The sequence below is a fragment of the Mustelus asterias genome, chromosome 14, assembly GCF_964213995.1.
Source record: "Mustelus asterias chromosome 14, sMusAst1.hap1.1, whole genome shotgun sequence".
NCBI classification, from domain to species: Eukaryota; Metazoa; Chordata; class Chondrichthyes; order Carcharhiniformes; family Triakidae; genus Mustelus; species Mustelus asterias.
Window position 1 is genome coordinate 27,199,600 of NC_135814.1, and position 21,541 is coordinate 27,221,140.

Sequence of the window (21,541 nt, forward strand, 5' to 3'; positions counted from 1 at the left end):
TATATCTGGCATGCTGCAAGTTTGATAGTTGATTGTAATGGACAGGATGAACATGGGCAGAATAGTAAAACATATTAGACATTGTAACGAGAATGGAGTGTCGATCAGAATAGCACACATACATAAACAACTTTACGTGTGCTAGCCATAATGTGGCTGCCGTGTAACATGTGCATCAAGTTTGAAATTGTCGACAGAATATTTTCATTTTTTTCACATTGGTCATTTTTGGGTGACAACACCATCTATTTTGTATTATTACTTAAGGTGTGAGAATGCTTGGATTAGTATCATTGTTTTAATCTGATGTAAGAAAATAGTGTCAATCATTGTTAATGTGGGCTGCGATTCTCCTGAATGCATTCTAATGGTTGGTTTCCCTCGTGAAACTGACAGCTCCTGTCACTCAAAGAACTCCAAAGAGGCTTCAGAGCAGGTGGGGCTTATGAGAGAAAGTAAAGGGATCTCCTTGGTAAAACTGACAGGGTCTTTTCATAAGAGCACTTTAAAAAGGTCATTTAACATCTGGAGCTTATGACATTAACCAGGACCAATCCCTACTATGGAATGGAGCACTGCAGTGACTTTGAAGAATTCCACGGGGGGGGGATTTTACAGCCTTGCTCGTCAGGAAAATGGATCTTCCCATGCTCAGCCCCTCACCCGCTTTGATTCCTGTGGTGGGTGGGAGGGTAAAATTCCAGCCCAGGTGTTCATGGGATATGAATACAAAAGGACTAGGGCACTTCAGACCTAGTAAAGGACAAAGATAGTTATGAATATCTTTGCCAGAATGGTTTCGGAAATCACCATCCTGAGAGTAAACGCCACCTTTCCCAGAGCAACAACGACGAGTGCAGCCAATAGGCCACCATCGAAGGGGAGGGTCCCGAAGTCAACCCCTTCCCACCCCCCCAGCCCGAAACCACCCAACCCCTAAGTCCCTTCGAGAACCCTCCCTCTGCAGCCTGTCAGAGGATCACATGGACACAGCACTTACCTCCCCTCTCTCCTTGGAGTCCTCTCCTTGGAGTCCAAGGTGCCAGGTCCAAGTTTGTCAGGGCCCATAGGAGGGCACTGAATTGGGCTTCCAGTCCAATGCATGTTTTGTATATTCATCCGGTTCCTTCCTGCTCTGGGCGGGAACCTCACTGGGGCTGGCACAGTGAGCCGGGAGAATCGCGATGGGTTTGCCACCTGGCGGGAATTCCAGTTTAGGTCCAATACCTGATTCAACAGGCTGTCAGGAGTTTTGCCAGGGCTAGCAAGCCCTGCGAATCCCAAGCTTGGAGAGTGATGAAATTTTTATCATAATGGTAAAACTTGCCATGAAATTATATTTATATTTGTGTGAAGAGTCAGAAAGATCATTCAGCAGTAGTTATGATGTTATTGACTGTTGGAAATCCAGTTGCCCCTCCCTCACAAGGCCTAACTTTTTCAGGAAGCTTTGAGAGGGACATTAGAACATAAAATGTGGAAGATTTCATCAGTTCAGTGATTTCTAAACATTTTCATCCATGGGAAATTCAACAGTGCATCCTATAGAAGATCCTGCAGAGGAGCAAGCGATTATTGACAGCAACATTTGGACTTCCATGCTCAGCTGACCATGTGTGGATGCCCAGGATTGCTATAAGCCTAAGCATGGTTAACACTGACAGTTTTGCCATTGTTAAAACAACAAAATCTGAGTCCTAGAAATGAGTTTCTTTATCATATTTCACAATAATATTAACCGATACAATTGTCTGAATGCCTCCTTAATATTTCATATGAAGGCCTTGGTTATTCTGAAAAGACTAGGGCTGGAGCTGGCATTCACCCAGATTAACGATTATCTTGTGGAAGGGAGTCCATCATAAAAGTATACATGAAGTGATTGACAAATCAGAAAACGATGAAAATGCACTCGACAAGATGAGAAAGAGTGAACACATTTTCACATTGCCAATCTCCTGGAAAAGGTAAATAAACCTTCACACCATCCTAGGTGTTTGCCAAGATTCAAATTACCTGCTGTAAGAAAGTTAGTAATTATTCATCATTGGCCAAGATTGACACGTGGAAAAATAAGCGTTTAAAAAAATTTGAAAGGACATGTATCTACTAATGTGGAAGATCATGATGAGACCTACGACTGCACAGCTTTCGATGTGCGAATGTTCTCTAATTCCCTGAGTAGGATCCGTAGTCCTGAAGTGCAAGTACAATCAATCCTCTTGGGGTCATTGATGTTCTATATAGTGGAGACCTCGCATGGCATATCAACCTCAGAAACTGCTTCTGTCTCAGTTCAATCCCTGGGGCGGAATTTTCCTATCCCGCCTGCCATGGGAATCGCAGCGGGTGGGACAGGACCACGCAAAGATCCATTGACCTCGGGCGGGATTTTCCAGTCTTGGGGTGAGCGTGGCCGGAAAATACCGCCCCTAACATTAAAATATCCAGAATGATTTGACAAAATTGGCAGTTTCAAGAGAGTCACAACATTACACTTGCAGGAGGATTCAAGTCCATCGATTGATTTGATACATTTTTGAGCATTGCAAATGCCAGCAGCGACAAGCAGCAACAATAAAAATTTCTACAGTACAAGAACTGTGGAAGATGATTATTGAAAAGTTGGAGATGAAACTCCACAAGAGTGCAGGTAAACCCACACTCTCGCTCCCTGCTAACCTCATAACCATTCCTCAGTCCCCATGCTAACTCAAATCATGGCGGGTCAGGTAAGTTAAAAATCCAATCCAGAATCCTGGAAGTGCACAGCAAGCTTTGAAGTATCTTTAAAGGCAAGTGATGAATTAATTTTTCATCGATAACACTAGACATAGGAAAATGATCCCTGATGGACAATAGATGCTCAGGCAAGATGCCAGATACTCGTGAACACCTGTGGCAATCTGCCTCTATGTTATTCAGGCAGAAATGAGATGAAAAGACACCACTGCAATAACTGAACATGGAGAATGTGTTAAGGGATGACTGAGGGGTTGTTGAATATCATAATTTCTACAGTATTCAAAGGCTATATTTTATGTACAAGTCATGCCTCTTTTTTTTTCCTTCCTTTGCTCTATTTTCTCTCCTTTTATCCGTTTTCCAGCCTGTTTTTGTCACTCAACCTCAACATCTGAGTTTGTACTACATTTTTTTTCACAAGGGCCAATGTGACTTGGGCCTTGCAGGTTTAACTCTCTGGTGGTACAAGTTATGCCGCATACTTCATCTTCTCTTCCTCATTCAATGCCTTGTTTCAGAACATAAACCTCACTTAAAAACAAAACTTGGCTGCAATCAATTGGTAACCTCAAGGGTGATTGCATCATTATACTGTGCATCGAAGTGGAAATAAAACAACACTCAAATGAACCACAATTGCTCCTTTTTATAAGAGAGATATAGCTTGTTTGAGACTCATTGTTTATGTGTTGCTGTTATAGAATCATGCATCAATAAGTATTGATTTTCCGATAAGGACCTGCAGTATATATAGCTTGGGTTTAAATTAATGGTAAGCATTCTAATATAATTGTGCATTCCAGCAGAGGCACATTAAACTCTTTTCAAAACCATTGCACAGATGCCAATTTGCTGTATTTTAATGTGTTTTGGGGGTTTTTTTCAGCAGAAGTGTCTAATGTTCCTCACAGTTTGCATTTTCAAAACTTGAAATTGCAAGAAATAAAAAATATTTGTATAATTAAATTTTACCGACCAATTCCATGTTAAATAAATCTATTCAGCATCCCTAATTTAATTTTCCATCCCCAACCACTGCCCCCATTGGTGGCTTTGTCCTCGGCCCCAGACTCTGGACTTCCCTCCCTATACTTCCCACCTCTCCACCTTGCATTTGTCATTTAAGACACTAAAACGTACCTCTTTGACTAAGCTTTTCATCATCTGAGTCTAATGTCTCTTTAAGCAAGAGACATATTTGGCTTTTGTGGTGATTGTACCTTTAAGGGCAACACAGCAGAAGAAGGTCATCTGGCTTGGGGGAACAATTGGAACTGAGATTGGGTGATCACCCCAGGGGGTGAAATCCTCTCTTAGGCAGGATACGCCGACAAACCATGTAGAAGACATGTAGGGACTGAGGCAGCCAGTGGGCTACTTCAGGACAGCTGGGGGCTGCCAGCTTCTGTTCAGTTTTCCTAATTAATAAATACCCTTTGTGTTCCTGACAAAGTCTGTGAATGTGAATCATAACAGATTTATACTGCCCATGTGAATGAAACACCTGAGCACATGTTATTATATTAAAGATAACATCTAGATACAGTTGGATGTTATCTTGCTATGATATAAGTATCAGATTATATATTGGCTTATGTATTAAAAATGTGACTTGGAACCTGAATGAAATGTGGCTGATGCATTCCTTTTCCTTTACCTTCATCAACTATAGTTTACAAGTTCCAGATGATTGAGTATTGCTGTCCTTCTTGTTGTGTTATTATAACAACATAATCCTTGGGCTTATTTACTATTTGTGACACAAGACACCGATCAAGGTTTCGGTGAACACATTGTGGGTTCATTTATTAAGAGTTGGCACATGAGAACAGTTATACATAGGTATAAAGCTTGAAGGCATCAGAGCTGTGTGTGTGCGCTCTGCTCAAAGCAAAAGTTGAACTAAGATTGGGTCACATGACATACTTCCCTTCTAGTGATGTCACGCTGCTATCCTTAAAAGCATATTACAACACTTTCCATTCATTCCCTTTCCTTTCAGCTAGTAATATTTCTGTCTCCTCATTGCTTTCACTATTAAATTTTTTGTTGAGCAAGATAAGGAGATCAAACTGAAATAAGAAATTATGGAAGAAGGAAAATGGGGTCAAATGATGTGGGAGCAGTTCACACTATTATGAGGGATTCAATTAATCCAGCAAAACAATTGTTTTTTCTGTTTGGTGAATGAAACTAGGCATGATATGCAAGAATAGGCCTTTACAATTGTAAACTTAAAAATACATCATGACCTAAAAAAAGCACTGATTTATATGCACAGCAGACCTGTTCAACGTTGGATATGCAAGATGTTAATTTCAAGACATCTTTAAATTGTGAGAATTTTGGGAGTGAATGTTATGATTCAAAGGAGTGAGACAAATCACAAACCAATTTAATCATGTGGAGCGATGTTTGTATTTGAAGCACTGTTGCATTTTTAAAGAAAATTAATGAAGCTTACTCCAAATGAGTGATATTTGACAGCTCTACTGAATTACATACAGTATAATAGACAGCTGCCAGTCAGTTGCAAGACAATAATTTATTCAAGGAATTCTGATAACAGCCATAACCATGACAGCACAGTTTAACTGATTAATTAATTAATATCGCCGAAAGCTTTGGCTTGAACTACTGTGTTCAATGCAGTGATTTGTTTTTCTTAATATTCATTATCTCACATCTTTTTATTAATTCGTGGGACATGGGTGTCACTGGCTGGCCAGCATTTATTGACCATTCCTAGTTGCCCTTGTTCAGAGGGCAGTTAAGAGTCAACCACAATGCTGTGGCTCTGGAGTCACATAAAGGCGAGACTAGGTAAGGACAGCAGACTCCCTTCCCTAAAGGGACATTAGTGAAGCAGATGTTTTTTTTCCCGACAGTCAATAATGGTTTCATGGTCATCAATAGATTCCTAATTCCAGATTATTTTTATTGAATTCAAATTCTATCATCTGCTGTGGCGGGATTCGAACCCAACTCCCCAGAACATTAGCTGAGTTTCTGGATAAATTGCCTTCCGATAATACCTCCCTTGATGTATTGTAATGTCAGAAATATTGTGATTCTTAATTTGATGTTGACCATTTGTGTGGTGATCTATACACTTTGCATCCATTTAAATCACTAAACTGAACTGAGTTCCCAACAGAGTGGCGTAGTTTGAATATTAGGACTTAAGCGCTAATTTTTATATTTTTAAAAATAACTTCTTGAATATATTTTGCAAATGATTTTATCTGAAATCTCATATTAATACTTATCGTGATGTTTTATATGAGGCAATTTAGGGCCATCAATGATTTTACATTGCTTGTAGAAAGCTACGTGTGGGACAAAGGTATAATTGAAGATCAGTCAGTTCGGAGCTGATTGTTTTGAAGGTTAATGACACTAACTGATGGTTTTATTTTTGATGTGCAAATTTTCCATCTGTTGCCAGAAAGATGAAAGTAATTCTGAATGGTGTAAGTCAACTGATAAGAGTGACTTAGGAACTGCAATTGTGTGGCGTTACATGAATAACACAAAAATCAGAACATTTTTTGTTAAAGCAGACTGCAGGAAAAAGAAACACGCCGTGTGCTACAAAATTCTCCAACCTGTGTCTGAATGGAATGCTTTTAAATTTAGTTAGTGGTGTCACTTTTGGCTCATTATCGAAAAGAACAATGACCAAACTTTAAACATTTTAAATAGCAGCTATAATTTTTTTTTAAAAGGCTACATTTTAAAAATGGCTAAAGAACATAAAACTTGTGAGCCTGATTGCCCACACACTTAGCTATTTCAGGGATAAAGTAGTTCTGCCAGTACTTATTATTATTTCCACTTCTTGTATTGCTGTAATATAGTACAGTATAGCAGTGGGTTCTACTTCACAATGAATTCCACGTACTCAATCCCAATGTTCCCACTGGATGTACCATCGACTTATATACTTCCCTCTCTTATTCTTTCACAAGATGTGGGTATTGCTGTCTGGGCCAGCATTAAGGGCAATCAGAAATGGGCAATATAGACCCACCGTAGTGGCCGGATCTCAAACAATGACGAGACAGAGTACAGGAATGAGACAGAGAATCTGGTGACAATAGTCTCTCCCTCAATGTCAACAGAACGAAGGAGATGGTCATTGACTTCAGGAAGCGGAGAGGAGAACATGCCACATTAACAAGGACAAATTAGAAAGGGTTGAGAGCTTCAGGTTTTTAGGTGTCCAGATCACCAACAACCTGTCCTGGTCCCCCCATGCTGACACTATAGTTAAGAAAGTCCACCAATGCCTCTACTTTCTCAGAAGACTAAGGAAATTTGACATGTCAGCTACAACTCTCACCAACTCTTACAGATGCACCATGGAAAATATTCTTTCTGGTTGTATCATAGCTTGGTATGACTCCTGCTCTGCCCAAGACCGCAAAAATATACAAAATGTCATGAATGTAGCCCAATCCATCACGCAAACCAACCTCCCATCCATTGACTCTGTCTACACTTCCCACTGCCTTGGCAAAGCAGCCAGCATAATTAAGGACCACATGCACCCCGGACATTTTCTCTTCCACCTTCTTCTGTCAAGAAAAAGAGATAAAAGTCTGAGGTCATGTATCAACCAACTCAAGAACAGCTTCTTCCCTGCTGCCATCAGACTTTTGAATGGACCTACCTTGCATTAAGTTAATTTTTCTCTACACCGTAGCTCTGACTGTAACACTATATTCTGCACTCTCTTGTTTCCTCCTCTATGAACGGTATGCTTTGTCTGTATAGCACGCCAGAAACAATACTTTTCATTATGCTAATAATGAACAATTGACAATTGTGACAATAATAAATCAAATCAAATCAAAAGAAGATAGTGGTGAGACGCATTCTTGAACTGCTGCAGCCTACTTGATGTATGTACAGCCACAGTGCTGTTTAGGGAGGGGCTTCCAGGATTTTGACAATGTATCAGTAGCACCAGCTCGTGAATACAGCAGGAACAGCAACATGCCACTGGTTGCAACAAGGAGACATGAATTTGTTGCCAAAGGAATGCTATTTTCTTTGGTTGAAGTTGCAAATGGTACAGCAACTTCAATCAGAGAGCAGGGGGGCGATTCTCCCAGTGGAGGCCGTGTAGTGGGTTTCCCGCTGAGTGCCATGGCCTCCACGCATCTCTGACCACCTGATTTCCGGCATCGTCAGCTCCGTGTCAGAAATTGGCATGGAGCTGAATAAATTATTTAAATGGAGATTATCCACTATGATAGATCGTGCGTGTGGCAGTGGCCCGCTCAGCACTATGCTGCCAGCCTCTCCAGCGGGCATAGGCCTTGCCCACTGATATTTTTAGCACGTTTCATGCTCGGGCGCTCTGTGATGCACAGTGTTGGAGATTCATTTTGAAAATCTCGCTGAAAAAACCAGCAGGGTTTAATCCAATTTTTATGTGGATTAGCCACTTAAAATCCTTTTGAGAGAATCCCACCCCAGATGTGTGATTAATATTATATTCAAAATGGAATCATAGAAACCCTACAGTACAGAAAGAGGCCATTCGGCCCATCGAGTCTGCACCGACCACAATCCCACCCAGACCCTACCCCCATATCCCTACATATTTTACCCACTAATCCCTCTAATCTACACATCCCAGGACACGAAGGGCAATTTTTTTAGCATGGCCAATCAACCTAACCCGCACATCTTTGGACTGTGGGAGGAAACCGGAGCACCCGGAGGAAACCCACGCAGACACGAGGAGAATGTGCAAACTCCACACAGACAGTGACCCAAGCCGGGAATCGAACCCAGGTCCCTGGAGCTGTGAAGCAGCAGTGCTAACCACTGTGCTACCGTGCCGCCCCACTGTGCTACCGTGCCGCCCCTACCATGGAGATGGTAGCCACGTGGTAATGTTGTTGAACATGTAATTGAGAGATCTAGGCTAATACTCTGGAGACATGGGTTCAAATCCCACCATGGCAACTGGTTGAATTTAAATTTAATTCATAAAGCAGGAATATAAAGCTGATCTCAGGAATTGTGACCATGAAACTATCATCAATTGTAAAAACCCAATGTCCCTCTTGGGAAGAAAATCTGCCATCCTTACCTACTCTGTCTCAATGTGACTCCAGGCAATGTGGTTGACTCCTAACTGCCCATCAAATGGCCTAGAAAGCCACTCAATTCAAGGGCAATTTGGGATGAGCAACGAATGCTGGCCTTGACGGTGATGCCCACATTATTTGAAAGCATGAAGACAAACAAGTGGCTAACTGCAGAGTTGAACTGCTCTACCGTTAGTTATGTGAAATCACATTCTGTTGCTTATCTCATCATTAAAATGCATGGAATGCACATGAAGCTGTTGTATTTGCATTGCATGGTGGATACAAACTAAACATACTGCAAACAGTCATTTTCATCTGAGAATCCTTTCAATAATGTGATAAACATTAATTACTTCAAATCAAGTTCTCTGCCACTGATAAACTATTAGATTACATTCCCTGAGATTTTAGTTGTTAGTGATTTTGAAAAGGTAAAGTTTAAAAACAAAGCTTCCTTTCCATCCTTCTTCTTTCCCAGTCGTAGTCCCATCTTTCTTTCCTGCTCTATTTATTTTAGAAACATAGAAAAACTACAGCACAAAACAGGCCCTTTGGCCCCACAAGTTGTGCCGAACATATCCCTACCTTTTAGGCCTACCGATAACCCTCCATCCTATTAAGTCCCATGTACTCATCAGAAGTCTCTTAAAAGACCCGATTGAGTTTGCCTCCACCACCACTGACGGCAGCTGATTCCACTCGCCCACCACCCTCTGTGTGAAAAGCTTCCCCCTAACATTTCCCCTGTACCTACACCCCAGCACCTTAAACCTGTGTCCTCTCGTAGCAGCCATTTCCACCCTGGGAAAAAGCCTCTGAGAGTCCACCCGATCTATGCCTCTCGACATCTTATATACCTCTATTAGGTCTCCTCTCATCCTACGTCTCTCCAAGGAGAAAAGACCGAGCTCCCTCAGCCTATCCTCATAAGGCATGCCACTCAATCCAGGCAACATCCTTGTAAATCGCCTCTGCACCCTTTCAATCTTTTCCACATGCTTCCTGTAATGAGGCGACCAGAACTGAGCACAGTACCCCAAGTGGGGTCTGACGAGGGTCTTATATAGCTGCATCATTATCCCCGGACTCCTAAACTCAATCCCTCGATTGATAAAGGCCAGCACACCATACGCCTTCTTAACCACCTCCTCCACCTGCGGGGCCAATTTTAGAGACCTATGGACCCGGACCCCAAGGTCCTTCTGATCCTCTACAGTACTAAGAGTCTTTCCCTTTATATTGTACTCCTTCCTCCCATTTGACCTGCCAAAATGGACCACTACGCATTTATCTGGGTTGAAGTCCATTTGCCATTTCTCCGCTCAGTCTTGCATCCTATCTATGTCCCTCTGTAACTTCTGACATCCCTCCAGACTATCCACAACCCCACCAACCTTCGTGTTGTCGGCAAACTTACCAACCCATCCCTCCACTTCCTCATCCAGGTCATTTATGAAAATGACAAACAGCAAGGGTCCCAGAACAGATCCCTGGGGCACACTACTGGTGACCGACCTCCATTTAGAAAAAGACCCATCTATACACACTCTCTGCCTCCTTTGGGCAAGCCAGTTCTGGATCCACAGGGCAACAGCACCTTGGATCCCATGCCCTCACACTTTTTCTAGAAGCCTTGCATGGGGGACCTTGTCGAACGCCTTGCTAAAATCCATATAAACCACATCTACCGCTTTCCCTTCGTCAATGTGTTTAGTCACATTTTCGAAGAACTCCACCAGGCTCGTAAGGCACGATCTGCCTTTGACAAAGCCATGCTGAGTATTCTTGAGCATACTAAACCTCTCTAAATGCTCATAAATCTTGTCCCTCAGGATCTTCTCCATCAGCTTACCAACCACTGAGGTTAGACTCACCGGTCGGTAATTTCCTGAGCTATCCCTATTCTCCTTCTTGAAAACAGGAAACACATCCGCAATCCTCCAATCCTCCGGCACCGCTCCCGTCTCCATCGACGATGCAAAGAACATCGCCAGGGGCTCTGCAATCTCTTCCCTCGCCTCCCACAGTAACCTGGGGTACATCCCATCTGGACCCGGCGACTTATCTATCTTGATGCCATTCAAAGATTCCAGAACAACCTCTTTGTTAAAGTCCACATACACAATCTTTTCAGTCCACCGCAAGCCCGCAGTACATCCACCCAGGTCCTTCTCCTCTGTGAAAACCGAGGCAAAATACTCATTTGGCACCTCTGCCATTTCTACTGGTTCCGTACTGATTTTCCCACCTTCACCTTTTATAGGCCCTATTCCTTCATGTCTCATCCTTTTACTCTTCACATATTTATAGAACGCCTTAGAGTTTTCCTTAATTCTACTGCCAAGGCCTTCTCGTGACCCCTTCTGGCTCCCCTAATTTCCTTCTTTAGTCCCTTCCTACAAGCCGTATACTCATCTAGATCCCTATCTTTGCCAAGCTCTCTGAACCTTTTGTACGCTTTCCTTTTCTTCTCGACCAGGTCCCGCACAGCTTTCGTGCACCACGGTTCCTTTAACCTACCAACTCCTCCCTGTCTGCTCGGAACGTTGTCCTGTAGAACTCTAGACAGACGTTCCTTGAAAAACTGCCACCTCTCTTCAGTAGATTTCCCCGAGAATACCTCCTTCCAATTTACTCCTCTAATTTGCTGCCTTATGTCTTCATATTTCCCCTTACTCCATATAAACGCTTTCCTAGCTTGCCTGATCCTTTCTTTTTCCAATGCAAGCCTAAAGGAGATAGAGTTATGATCGCTATCCCCAAGATGCTCTCCCACTGAGAGATCTGACACCTGTCCAGGTTCATTGGTCAGTATCAGATCAAGTACAGCCTCTCCTCTTGTAGGCTTGTCAACATGCTGCCTCAGGAATGAGGAGGTGATAGACAAGAGCTATCATCAGGTGGTCACACCAGGGCCACGGGTGGAGGCCAAGTGGGTAACGGCCAGGAAGGGTAAAGCTCGGGTGATTGAGAGCACCCCGGTGGATGTGCCCCGACACAACAAGTACTCCAGCCTGAGTACTGCTGGGGGGGGGACAGCCCGCCTGGGGGAAGCAGCAATGGCCGTGTCTCCGGAGTGGAGACCGGCCCTGTAACTCAGAGGGCTAAGGAACAGAAGAGGAAGGCAGTGTTAATCGGGGACTCGACAGTAAGGTTTCTATGATTTCTATGATTCTATGATTCATTCTCCCTTAACAGCCTAAGATCCTTGAGCTGCAGTTCCAGCTCCCTAACATGGCCCTCAGGAACCGCAGCTTGACACACCCCTCAGGACCTCCCACATCCTACACTGGGAACAACACACTGGCTTCACACTCATATTTGACCCTTTATACCAAGGTACACAAAGAAAAGTAAATAAGAATGGAAAAAAACTCACCCCTGCTCGCCCTGTCCCCCGAAGCCCTGTGAGCCCTGCTCTATCTGATTTGACAATGTATTTTATCACTCTAATTTATGCTTGCTCAGTCCTCACGCTGTTAATTTCATTTTTTTTTACCCTGTTAATGTCACAATCTATGAATTGTGCTGAATCTATAGAATTCATTGCTGCAGAGGACTGTGGAGGCCAGGTCATTGAGTGCATTTAAGATGAGATCGATAGGTTCTTTATTGGTAAGGGGATCAAAGGTCATGGGGAAAAGACAGGAGAATGGATTTGAGAAACTTATCAGCCATGATTGAATGGCGGAGAAGATTCAATGGGCCAAATGGCCTAATTCTGCTCCTATACCTTATGGTCTTACGACTAATCTTCATGCAATCTGGTTAAGAAATAAAAGGGGGCAATTCTCCCAGGCTGCTGCGCTGCTTTAGCTCAAGCGGAGACCGTGTCGCGGGGTTCTCATTGGGTGCCACAGCCTCCATGTGTCTCCAGCCACCCGATTTCCAGCACCATCAGCTCTGCGCCAAAAATCGGCGTGGAACCGCATAAATTATTTGAATGCTGATTTCAATATCATTAGTGGGTCTGGAACTGAGAGGTATTTCCAACTTTATGATCTGGGTGACTCTCTGCAAATATGAAGGGCGGGATATTTCCAGCCGTGTTTACTCCAAAACTGAAAAATCCCGCCCGAGGTGAACAGACTTGTCCAAGCTCTGTCCCTCGTCTGCTACGATTCCCATGATGGGCGGAATGGGAAAATCCGCCCTGAATACACTCCCATGTTCTGTATTGATGTCTAAAAGGCCCATGTGAAAAAAATGCTATTAATAAAGAAAAATGTTTTTCATTGGTATGGAAACACAAACAGTATGCAAATAATTCTCATTACCTTATAGACCTCCCAAGTGTTGCATTCTCCTCTTTGACATAAACATACCAATCATGCAACACTGACAGGTGAAACAATAATGTGGGTTCTTTAATTGAAGGTAAAACTATGTATAGATACTTATCTCAGAGACGAAGTATAGTCCATCTGACTTCTACTCCTGCTGTTTGTAGACTGAATACAAATAATGGGACTAATGCATCACACCCTCCTTAAAGGTACCAGTACATCATTTCACAACACCAAAGTTCCAGGGATTCCAGTATGAAAGCCCATAACTTAGAATTAGAGGTAAAAGTACATCTTAAATTATTAACGCATATTTCACAACCTTGGGATGTTCAAAACTGCTTCACAGCCAAAAAAGTACTTATCAAATGTAATCACGGTGGTGATGTAGAGAAATGCAGCAGCTTATTTGCACACATTGAAGTATCAGCAATGGGATATGGTAGTGTTAGCTGAGGGACAAATATTGACCAAAATGATGGGAGAACTCTCCTCTTCTCTGAGTATTGCCAAGGGATCTTCTATCTAAAAGAGTAGATAGGGCCTCTGTTTTAGATCTTGTCTGAGAGAATGTACCCCGCTTTGTGTCTTTCTTAGAATCATAGAATCCCTACAGTGCAGGAGGCCATTCAGCCCATCGAGTCTGCACTGACCACAATCACACCCAGGCCCTATTCCCATAACCCCACATATTTACCCTGTTAATCCTCTGACACTAGGGTCAATTTAGCATGGCCAATCAACCTAACCTGCATATCTTTGGACTGTGGGAGGAAACCGGAGCACCTGGAGGAAACCCACGCAGACACGTGGAGAATGTGCAAACTCCACACTGACAGTGACCCGAGGCCATAATTGAACCCAGGTCCCTGGTGCTGTGAGGCAGTAGTGCTAACCACTGTGCCACCGTGCTGCCCTTATGGTCTTTAGAACTTAAGACTTTGCGATTACCTTTTACATTGGCTGCCAGTGACTTCTCATGCTCCCTCTTTGCTTTTCTTAATTGCTTTTTCACTTCCTCACTGAACATTTGATATTTAAACTGGTTTTCAATTGTATTTTCTACTTGACACCCACCATGAGCAGACTAATTTCCCTTAACTTCTATTTCCATTGTCATTCAGGGAGCTCTTGATCTGTTTGCCCTAACTTTTCCTTTTGAGAGAATACACCTTGACTATGTCTGAGTGATAGCCCACTGTTCAACGACTGTTTTTCCCGCCAAACTTTGACTCCACTTTATCTGGTCCAGATCCGTTCTTACCTGCCTCATAGATGTTGGCTTTCCCCCATTAATTATTTTTACTTTGATTGTTCTTTGCCCTTTTCCATAGTCAGCGTAACCTTATGAGACAATGATCAGCGCCCCTTAAATATTCTCCAACTGATATTTGCGGACAAGCAATACAACTTCTCGCCAATGTAAAATTCACCCTTGCGTGTAAATAAATAGTTGAGTTAGCATTTACAAGAAGTTAACCTGAGATTTGCAGTGACCCAATTTTGAATGCTCATTCATCAAGTAATTGTTTTTTTCCACCACTCTTCTGGAAATGATGAACAATCAGCACACAACACGCACATTGTTTATAATTTTCTTACCAACAGCAAGTTTTATGGCACATCCCATTATTTACCTCAACATAAATCATTGTAGTTTCCACAGATAGCAACATAGAGAGAGGCCCCTATGTTTACTTTAAACGCTAACAATTTCCTTCATTTTAAATTGAAAAAGAAACTATTACAAACAAACAATAAAAGTAATTTTATATATGGGAGATGTGTGAGAGAATATGTGTGTCGACAAATAAATGACATTTTTTGCAATATCTATTGTACATTGTAATGCACAATATCTGTTGTGTATTTCAATGCCCTATGTTTCCAATTAAACACTGCCTAATTTGCTTTAAAAAAGACAATAGTAATATTTTAAATCAGCAACTGCCCATAAATGTTTTATCTTTTATAAAATTAAAATAAAATTAGTTTTTCCTGTGTTTATGTTCTCATTGTGCATTGTCATCATGCGGAACAATCCATAGACTCCATTTCCGACTGTACTGTCTTCAGCTAAACTTAAGTTTGCTGAAGAATATTTTCAATTTACATTATTCTGGAAAAGAACTTGTGGAGTAGCTGTCTAACTACTTAGTGTTTTGAATTAACAACACAGACTTCCTTAACATTTATTCTGATGACGAGTGAAGAAAATTCAAAACATCATTTTGGTGGTTTGCCTTCATAACTCCTTCCCTTTTGGTGGGTAGAGACAGAACATTAGAATCCCTACAGTGCAGAAGAAGGCCGGTCCCACAAAAGGCCATTCAAGCCTGCACTGACAACAATCCCTGGAACCCCTTGTATTTATCCTGCTAGTCCTCCTGACACTAAGGGGCAATTTAGCATAACCAGTCCACCTAACCCACACATCTTTGGAGTGTGTGAGGAAACCGAAGCACACGGAGGAAACCCACACAGACATGGGGAGAATTAAGGAAATACTTGCATTTATATTCGTGCCTCCTCTGACATCACGCCATTCCAATACATTTCACAGCTTCTGAAGCAAAGTTTTATTGATGTGTAGTCATTGCTGTAAAGAGGTCAATGCAACAGCCAATTTGTCCAGAGCAACTTACCACAAACTGGAATGGGATAAATAATCAGAAAACCCGGCTTTAGATGTTGGTTGAAGGAAAGAAGCAAAGAATTGGACTTCTGTGGCACTTTTCATGACAGTGCAATGTACAATAAAAATGGAATCAGTGTAAAATAATGGCAAAATATTGCATTGGCTACCAATCAAAATAATTCAATGCCTGGAGTATACAGAGATGGAATAGCAAGCTACTTCTGACTTATGATCGGAAAAATTGTATTGGCAAAATCATAAAATTTAGTTAATCAGTAATTTGATAGTTTAAAAAAATCAAAAAATATCAAAATGATTCAGAATCCTTTTTGAAGAGCGATTATTATATATATGTATTCCAGCCTGTGGGGGAAAACTAATGCCCATTTGTTTAGAGTCCTTCATTTGTTCCAATGCCTGAATCTCCTCAGGCTCATAACAGTGTTTAAGCTGATTAATATAATTCCACTTGTGCCACTTCTTTTTCCCGATTTATAGTTATTTGATAAACCACTGGTGACAAGTTACAGCTGTCTCAATATGCTACTTTCTAGATGGATAGGAAAGTCTTGAAAGTTTTATTTTTTCTCACTGTAGTTAAAGCCCTCTCAATGGATTTTAACCAGATATGCTTTCTGATCATAGTAAGCTATCCTCCCAACTGCACACTTCCTTTCCCCATTTTTTCCACCTATAAATGCCAAAACAATTTGGGTCTCCTGCAGGATTCTCTACTCCTGCTAACAATCTCCTCCACTAAATGCACCCGTGCTGTGGTGTGGGCTGACAGAAGGGAAGCGCCGATCGAGGTAAAAAGATTTACCTAACATTGATAAACACGTCTCAACTGCCCCATGATCACCTTTTTGGTACTTTCTACCATCTTACATACATTGGCAGGACCCCTGGGTCATTGGGAGTGCAGGCTTCATGTAGGTTAGTCTCTCCATAGTAACAGTAATCTTTCCCAAATATATCAATGAAAATGGAAAGTAATTTTCACAGGCCGATAAGCTGCTCTTCAGTTGCCATGTGCTTGTGTCTTACACATGTTCCATGATATGGAACCAAGCTTTCTATCCCAATTAGATCTCCAGTTTCCAATTCCTTATTTTTAATTCCCCCTCATCATTCTCTGCTAACTGCAACTGGGATCCAAGGATAATTTCATTCTTGGTCTAATGGGAGAATATTATTCCCAGAGTGCCATTGGACCTCTCGGGATCTAACTTCAGAGGCAACTCCCTCTTGGCATTATAAAATGCAAACCCCCCTTGATTGGCCAAGTTTGCTGATCCACCGCTTGCTCATTGAGGTTTCTGTTTGCCATATTAGCAATCCTCTTCCTCAGAGTTTTGTTAAAGTATATTTTTAGCATTTTAACCCCTTCTTGAACTGTTCTGCATCTGTGTTCAATATTGCTCAACTTTTGATTAAGGTTGTGTTATGTGTGATGGGGCATAGCCCCTGTAAGGGAATAGGTCATGTGACCTGGGATGCGAGATGAGTTGGTTGGGAGCCACTTTGAGGAGACAGTTGATTTTTGGCGTGTGGAGTGAATAGCCTGAATAAAGATCTGTGTTTCCTGATGCCTGACTGTGGAGTAGTTCTTGAGGAGATGCCTCCATACTCAGAGATTTAACAGGTAGCGTCACCCATATTTTGAGACATTTATTTTCCAGTTCTTGTTATGAATCTTGCAGCAAGCTAAGTGACTCGACACATGCTGTTAATTCTTCATGCGTGCTCCATACTCTTTTGATCTTTGATCAGGGTACAGAGCAGATTCACCAGGACGTTGCTTGGGCTGGAGCGTTTGAGCTATGAAGAGAGGCTAGCAAGACTGAAGTTGTTTTCTTTAGAGCAGAGAAGGCTGAGTGGGGACCTTATCGAGGTATACAGAATTATGCGGGGCATAGATAGGAAGAAACTTTGCCCTTTGTAGAGGAGTCAATAATCAGGGGGCCTGGATTTAAGGTATGGAACAAAAAATTTAGAGGAGATTTGAGGAAAGCTTTATCTCCCAGAGGGTGTTGGGAATCTGGAACTCACTGCCTGAAAGTATAGGTTGGAACTCTCACAACATTTAAGAAGCATTTAGATGAGCACTCAAAATGTCATAGCATACGAGGCCATAAAGACCAAATGCTGAAAATGGAATTAGAATAGTGTTTGATGGCTGACACTGACACAATGGGCCGAAGGGACTCTTTCTGTGCTTCATGACACTATGATCTTTACAATGTCTTGCTTTCAATGGAGTTCTCAGTAAAACTTTGGATCTCTTAACATTCTCCTACTTTCTTGACTTGAATTGTTTAACTTCTTAAAGAAGTGTTTGCTGTTGTGGAAAATCCAACTGTTTTTAGACTAACTGTGATCATACTTCCTCTTTCCATTGGGATTATCACGTCAACTCTTGTTTCATTCTGACTCAACTATCATGTGAATCCTACTTCTTTTTGGCTCAGCTGTTGCCTACTTTTCTGTTGGCAAAGATTGTTTCCTTTACTTGTAGTTGCTTGAAATATTTAGTCGAATTATATCTGGAAGGCAGTTTCCTGAGTGTTGGAATCCAGATTTAATTCTAAGTGAAAGATAGATTTTGCAAATTAAAAGCTCCTGTATGTTTCCTGCATATGAAGGTTTAGATCCTGTGAGGCTCGTTGTTGTTTAAGCTCTTTTTCTTTAGTCTGACCAAAACCCCAGTTAATGCCTAGTATATTTAGCATTTTTAGACCTCGAAATTCTGTCCAAGCTTTGTCATTTTCATTTTTACTTGGCCAAACCTATTTATGTTTTGTTGTGCCACTAAGTTTATTTCAGTCTTCAACCCTCTCTCTGAGCTCCCCTTTTATCCATTCGCTCCAGTTGACCAAGTCTGTTCCTGATCCTAGTGATGATATGAAGTGTAGGATTGGACAGAAGTATCACCTTGTCATGGCAGAACTCAATTCTTCCTTACACTTCAGGAAAATGCTTTTGAATTCCCACGCTGCTTATTGCAAGTCGTTCCACACTCCTTTTAGCAGGTAACTCCACAGGGTATCAGTAGTAAATAAACATTTCTATCTGCAGGTGCCAAAATATCAGTGAGCACAACTTAAATTTTCACATGTATTTTCATCCTACATTTTTGCGAAGAATTCAACTCACTTAATTTTGCTCAGGTGGCTTATTTGTGTAACAGTTAACTAATGTAATAGAACTACGTAAATAACATTAAATTATATCAACAAAGCAATTCATCACAGTTTAATGGTGCCTCCCCAAATATGTTTTGAGAAGCAAATCCTGGCCATAATCCCATGGTTATGGGATATTCATCAAGAACACCGAATTAATCCTTGATCTCAGTTCAACTCATCAAGAAACATTGCCTGTCCAGTCCATGCATTGGAATATCTCTCCCTTCAAGTACCATTGGTGACCACAGATACTAATATAGGTTTGTGCATGGTTAGGCTTGGCAAGGTACTACAGGTTTACCATTGTCTTCTGTAGGTTTTGGCTGACCAGGAGGCTCTCCTGTTCTTACCACCTGTCATAGGCATTTTGGAAGGATTTGCACATTAAAAATCAATCTGTTTGACCATGTTATATACACAACTTCCATGACCATCAAGTCCCAGAATGGGATTTGAACCTAAAACTTCTGACTCAACGATAAAGATGCTACCACTGGAACATATAGGAATATAAAGTGCCTAAATTTCAGTGACCAAACTGACTTTGAGCAACTAGTTTATTGTAGCAGTTACACTACCAACTTTCAACATGCCTACTGTTAGGCCACTCAAATATTCTCTTGCCTTCTCTTGGATCCATTTTTGAGCAAGGTCAGAACTCCTCCAGCAATAGCCTCTTGTTTAATTCTCACATCTTTCCATTGTGACAGTCACACAATGGCATCATCTTTTTTTTATGTCCTTGAATTCAGTTCGACCTATCTCTCATCTCTCTTCACTCCTGCTTCTCTGGCATACTTTCACATCTGCAATACTGGGCTGTCTTGTTCCAACCACCACTAAAATACAAGCCTTCGGCAACTCTTTCATCTACTTTAAAGACTTCCTTAAGACCTGTCTCTTCAACCAAACTGTTTTCATTGTGGGAACAGGCACAGGGGTGGGAGACGGTTGAATGGCTCCTCCTGCTGCGATGTGCCTACTCCACAAGAACCCCCATCACCCCACCCTGACATAATCTCTTCCACCTTTCTCCAGTGGCCACTTTTCATACAAGAATCTGGGAAATGCCTTCTAATTTCTTCATGCGTTGGATTTGTTGCATTTGTGCGAGGACATTAACAGAAGCTTCTGCTGTTTTATATTGATTTCCTGCAGCAAGAGACAAATAATCACAAAAAGATATGTTTTACATTTCTGATGTGAAGTGCAAATTGCCAAATGGGACACAGAATCAATGAACAATAATTAATTGGCTAATCATGGGGAAAAAAAGTTAACAAGATTTTAAAAGTTATTGAAGACAGCTTTTCAAGTCTTTGTTATTGTTGAGTGTTATCCTGAGGGGAAAATTCCTTACCTTAATTCTTCCAGGGTATGATCCTTTTGGCTGGAAAACAGAAAAGGATAATGTTTCAGTACATTGTAAATCTTCATCTCTCACAGTTGTCTTTTCCAGAATGTTAAATTGCATGAGACAAACAATCCTTTTCATGTTTAATTAATGTAGTCTCATACCTCTCGATAAAACATTGAGCTCTCACAGTGGTAACTGTGTGGCCGAGTAATACCACACATTCTCTATAAACGTCACGGCAAAAACTCTCCATGGCATACTTCAAATTGATGTGACTTTTAAATCGAGATATTGCTAGAGAAAAGGCCAGAGAGCACAGGTGAATAAGGCCTGGCTGGGGTGCAGATAGGGGCAGATGAGTTTTGAATTAGCTCATCTTTATGTAGGTTGGAACTTGAGGGGCCAGCCAGGAGAACATATATTCAAGTCCAAGCTTAAAAATAATAAGGATGCAAGTTTCACAAGAGGTGAGGTGTGATCAGGGCATTAACTAACAGAGTCATAGAGGTTACAGCATGGAAACACACCCTTCGCCCCAACTTGTCCATGCCACCCTTTTTTTAAACCACTAAGCTAGTCCCAATTGCCAGCGTTTGGCCCATATCGCTCTATACCCATCTTACCCATGTAACTGTCTAAGTGCTTCTTAAAAGTCAAAACTGTACCCGCCTCTACTACTACCTCTGGCAACTTGTTCTAGACACTCACCACCTCTGTGTGAAAAAAATTGCCCCTCTGGACCCTTTTGCATCTCTTCACTCTCACCTTAAACCTATGGCCTCTAGTTTTAGACTCCCCTACCTTTGGGAAAAGATGTTGACGATCTAACTGATCCATGCCCCTCATTATTTCATGGACCTCTATAAGATCACCCCAAGTCTCCTACCTCCAGGAAAAAAAAAGTCCCAATCTATTCATTCTCTCCTTATAACTCAAACCATCAAGTCCCAGGGATATCCGAGTAAATCTTTTCTGCACTCTTTCTAGTTTAAAGAGTTAAAGCAGTGGTAGTAAGCAGTCTAAATGCTGGAGCAAACACATGGTCAGAAACTCATCTCAAGGTTAAAGGAGATACCAAAGTTAGCTTCAGTTGCAGGGAGAGGGACAAAATTGGTGGCGGGTACTCGGGGCAAAGGCGTTTGCCTTCCCAATATTTACCTGGAGGAAATGTTGGGACCTTTAAATTTCAATAGATCTTTAAACTTACCTGGTTTATG